The sequence below is a fragment of the Balaenoptera musculus genome, chromosome 4 (genome assembly GCF_009873245.2).
Source record: "Balaenoptera musculus isolate JJ_BM4_2016_0621 chromosome 4, mBalMus1.pri.v3, whole genome shotgun sequence".
Lineage (NCBI taxonomy): Eukaryota > Metazoa > Chordata > Mammalia > Artiodactyla > Balaenopteridae > Balaenoptera > Balaenoptera musculus.
Genome location: NC_045788.1, coordinates 129,533,084 through 129,538,355, shown reverse-complemented (window position 1 = coordinate 129,538,355; position 5,272 = coordinate 129,533,084). Strand labels below are relative to the sequence as shown.

Below are 5,272 nucleotides of genomic sequence, written 5' to 3'. Positions count from 1 at the left end.
TAAAAACCTAGGGCTGAGTGAGTACGAGACATTCTCATTTTACACAAGAAGGAAAGTGAATAATTAAGAAATCAAAAGACACACAGTCAATGTGAATTCATTACAGAAAACATGGAGGTGGGGTGAAACAGGCCAGATAATACAAAACAAGTGTTAACAAAACGAGTGTTAAATGACTGTTATTGTTTCAGCACATCTTCCAAATTGAGGTTAATTTAACGTTGGTTTGCGTTGAGTCAATTTGTCAACACATGCTAATTGAACACCTTTGATGTCCTTTTCTTCAAAGCACACCAACCAATGCAGACACCCAGAAAGACAGTGTTTGGGGAATTCTCTAAAGGATTTAGGATTTAAATCATAATATGAATAATGTGTATGTATATAAGTGATACTATAGTTAACTTTAAAGGGGTTACTAGAAAGTGAAAAAATTACAAGGGTATTCTCTTCTCTGCCTCTGTCTAGAGTATAGAAGAAAAATCTATATTTTTAAAGGAACAAACATAAGGGAAACAATGTCCAAAGACTGAATTTCTACTCTGCATCTCAGTTTAAATGTGAAATATATTGTTGCTAAACTTGGACTCAAAATCAGGTATGCCTCTTACTGAACTGTTTACTGAGTTCTGCAGAGAAGCCAGATCATGGAATCCAGTTCTTTGGAAAATCTCCAGGGAAAGAATTTCTAGAATGAGGATTCTGAAGTACGAATATGTGGGTTATGTTTCTAATTTCCCAGAATACATGTGATTTCTCATAATTAAAATGCCCAGGATTTTTCTTCTACTTTGATTTTTATTAGGTTATAAAACTGGTGGGATAATTATTCATGTTAAAAAGAATTATTTTCAGTTTTAAGCTATCACCATATTTCAAACTCTTTTCAATTTCTCTTAATTGTGGTGAGACTGTATTTATAAATGTAGAATAAAGTCCCCCAGATGATAATATTTCAAATACTCCCTGCCTTCTTTTTAATTAATAAACCCAAAAGTCATCTTTTGCAGAAATAACTGCCTTAAGCTTCAAAAAAATTTTCAGCTTAAAAGTAACAAAGTTCAACATTTTATAGTTGGCTGTTTTATTAAAAATTTATATGGTAGTAGGAAAAATCAGAAAATTGAACCCAAGAGATTCAAAAGATGCTAAAGGGAACATTCTCCTGCCTCCACCCCGCCCACCTTAAACTTTTACAGAATACAAAAAATGCTTATTTTCCCTCTCTACCGTAACTTACTTAAATTTTATTGAAGGCCTTTATTATTATTATCATATCTAAATAGTTAGAATTGACTTTATTTCTGTGGAAATAAACAAAGACCAACCAAATGAGAAAAATCAAAGGCTATTTATTCAGAACCCGCATAAGAAGTGAGTCAGCCACTGTCACTTGCATCTTGGCAAAGATGCAAAGGCAGGCAGAGGAGTAGGAAAGCTTGATTGTACAAAAAGGGGAGGCTTCACGTGTACCCTGATTGGAGGCTGTGGGCTTGGGGAAGCTGGAGGAGTGATACCTCATAGCAAGGTATCTTATGTGATTGGTTAGGGGTACATATTTGTTTTTCTCTAGTTGGTCCTAAGTTGGAAGTGGGGGCAAAAATTTGGGAAGCTGTCAGCTTTTAATCAAATCCTGCCCATTTGGGGCCGACTGTTACAGAAGCTACTGTTTAGCTTCTTAGATTGTTATTAGAGATAGTAGTCTGAATTCTAACAAGTCTGACTTATGGCAGGCTGGATTCCTGGACTGTTTATTGTCAATGAAAGGGTTGGTTTCCTTGGCAGGTTGCTGTAGGTTGTGGGTCAGAGTTCTATTTTTATATAGGGTCTGGCCATTGTCTGTTTCTATGTTTAGTCTCTCATTTCCAAGTCAATTATAATTTAATGAGTAGCTGCAATATTGATGTAGTTCAGATCCAGAATGGGGCGCCCACCTCTGTGGAAATTTAGGCCCAGCAACCAGAGGAGGTATCGTACAGTTCCCACATGTATGAGGGCCTATCCAAGCAATAACAATCTGGGATCTTTTAAGAGACAAATTGGAGTGAATAGCCCCTGGACAGAGACGGGACCACAAAGAAAGGTTTGAAAAGAGTATGGCACAGGCAGATGCTTTCCAGGAAGCAACAGTAAGATAAATCAACAAAGCCAGTGATCTTACTATATTTTTTTATACTGCACAGTTTTCATTATTTTATTTTTTTAATTACTTTTTATTGGAGGATAGTTGATTTACAATGCTGTGTTAGTTTCTGCTGTACAGCAAAGTGAATCAGTTATACATATACATATACGTCTTCCCCTCTTTCCAAAGATCTGAGGAAGAAGTACAGTGTTCGATTCATGCCCATCCGAAACAATGAAGTTCAAGTTGTGTGAGGGTGCTACAAAGGGCAGCAAATTGGCAAAGTAGTCCAGGTTTCCAGGAAGAAATATGTCATCTACACCATACGAGTGCAGCGGGAGAAGGCTGATGGCACAACTGAGCATGCGAGCATTCACCCCAGGAAGGAGTTTATCACTAAACTAAACTGGACAAAGACCAAATAAAGATCCTTGAGCGTAAAGTCAAACCTTGCCAAGTAGGAAAGGAAAAGGGCAAATATAAGGAAGAAACAATTGAGAAGATGCAGAAATAATCTTACATATAACGTTCATTAAAAACTGTTAAAATGAAAAAAATTTTAATTAAAAATATAGTAAGACATTTTAAAAAACAAAACAAACAAAGCAAACAAACAAAAAAAACAAAGCCAGCAAGCTCTAAGACATGAGACAAGATAGCAGACTGAAAATGGGAGAGTGCGTGCCTAGATCAGAAACAGTGCCTAGTGCATGCCTAGGCTCAGAAACAGATTTCAAAACCACTCAGCATACCCAACAAAACTAATCTACCAGCAACATGGCCCAGAGGCCTGCCTGTTTGGGACCCCTGTTCAATCTGATATTCAGCCTGTATGCACTGGTTTGACCATACCAATTGGTCAGTTCCCCATTCCATCATGGCACCCAAGACAACTGGTCATTAAATATGTATTTTGAATATTACCCACACTTGAAAGTGCGAGAGTCAGGAGGTACCCCCAACTAGTGGTTACGAAGAATAAACGACTTCAGATGTAGTTTTGCAGGTATGCTGTTTCCTTTCAGTTTAGGTGCTGGGTAACTTGTCTCAAGCTTGATCTGAGCTGGGAAGGCATGAAAACCTGAAAAAAGAAATCAAAGAAAAGTACCCCTGGTGAGAAGAGAGTACTCTTCTCTTCATGAGTGAGGGCCATGAGGAAGCTATAAAATCACACATATATGTCAACTGCACAGGTTGGAGGGCAAATCACTGGGGTCTGTGGCCATGGAAGGGAATATGTCAACACTGCAATTGAAGCCACTGCAGGAGCTTCAGAAATGGGAGCCCAGGACAGAGCAGAGAATAAAGAGGATAAAGAAGGGCATTAATTTTTTTTTAACATCTTTATTGGAGTATAATTGCTTTACAATGGTGTATTAGCTTCTGCTGTACAACAAAGTGAATCAGCTATATGTATACATATATCCCCAAATCCCCTCTCTCTTAAGCGTCACTCCCACCGTCCCTATCCCACAGCTCTAGGTGGTCACAAAGCACCGAGCTGATCTCCCTGTGCTATGCGGCTGCTTCCCACTAGCTGTCTATTTTACATTTGGTAGTGTATATATGTCCATGCCACTCTCTCACTTTGTCCCAGCTTACCCTGCCCCAACCCCGTGTCCTCAAGTCCATTCTCTACATCTGCATCTGTAAGGAAGGGCATTAATTCTGATAGCTTCAGCAAGAGAACTGCCACCCCCACTGATAATGTGAGTTACCCCCTTGACTCGGCCAAGAGGCCATGGTGATGGACATTCCAGGGGTATTTCTGGGTGTGCGGTCAGAGTAGAGACACCATCCTTACCACTTCATATGTTAATTTGCCCCTGCACCCTTCCAGGGTAACATCTACTTTAGGTTAAAAAAAGAGGGGTGGACATTTAATGCACCTTTTTTACCATTTGAATTTTTCACAATAGTTAAGCCTATTTTTATGGTGGCAAATTAACACATGCTATTTGGGGAAAAAATATGTAAAATTCACATATGACATACCACAAGTATGGTAAATTGTTTACTAAAATGGCTAAATAATATAAAGGCAGTTTTTTTTTTAAATAGAGCAGGTTTTTATTAGTTATCTATTTTATACATATTAGTGTATATATGTCAATCCCAATCTCCCAATTCATCCCAAGTGCCCCCCTTCCCCCCCCTTGGTAACCAGAAGTTTGTGCTCTACATCTGTGACTCTATTTCTGCTTTGCCAATAAGGTCATCTGTACCATTTTTCTAGATTCCACATATAAGCGATATTATACAATATTTGTTTTTCTCTGACTTACTTCACTCTGTATGACGGACTCTAGGTCCATCCACGTCTCTACAAATGGTACTATTTTGTTCCTTTCTATGGCTGAGTAATATTCCATTGTAAAAAAATGTGGAATGCTTCACGAATTTGTGGGTCATCCTTGCGCAGGGGCCATGCTAATCTTCTCTGTATCGTTCCAATTTTAGTATATGTGCTGCCGAAGCAAGCATCCAACTTAACTCTTTAAAGTATGGATAGGGTAGATGATGTGGATCTCTCGTCCCACGCGCAGTGGGGTGTTGATGATACTAATTCTGTTGTCTCAAAATTGGCGACCAAGACCTGGAGCAGAAAGCAAAGATACATCAAGCACCTCCCATTCTAAAAAGAGCTGCCAACAGCTGGAGGCATGAACCCCTCCAGGACGTTTTAACAGACCAGACTTAACCAACTGTACTACTTTCAACCATTCCCCCCACCCCAAACAAGCAGAAAACCAGGAAGAGGAGAAGGAGGAGAGATTCCTTATTGTGAGTCATCGGTAGAGAGTTGAGAGCCTCGGTGTTTTCCATGGAGGAAGAAAAAATGGGGAGCTCTCATAGACAGTAGGGGTGTCAGAAACAAGAGGAGACGGGCATCTTGAACCACAGGGAGACATCAGCTTATGGAGAAGACACACTGATCTGCCCACTCTCCGAACATCTCTGAGCAGGGGAGAGGAGAACCAAGAGGGCAGAGAGAGAGACCAGCAGTGGGGAAACCAGCCCTCCTACCACTTGGTATTTGAAGGAAACCTGAGTCTTCAGTGACTCAGATGGACACTGCAGAAGGTAGCTGGGCTTAAGCTGTCTTAATGTACCCCAAACAAGAGGGCCACATACAGGGTGGATGTC

General features: G+C 39.8%; 1 non-coding gene across 1 annotated transcript; it reads right to left on the bottom strand.

Annotated features, from left to right (window-relative positions):
- Positions 1-4,502: 4,502 nt before the first annotated feature.
- LOC118895083 lies at positions 4,503-4,609 on the bottom strand. The gene has a single exon (XR_005019856.1). It is a non-coding gene; the product is annotated as a U6 spliceosomal RNA (small nuclear RNA).
- Between the last annotated feature and the right edge of the window lie 663 nt (positions 4,610-5,272).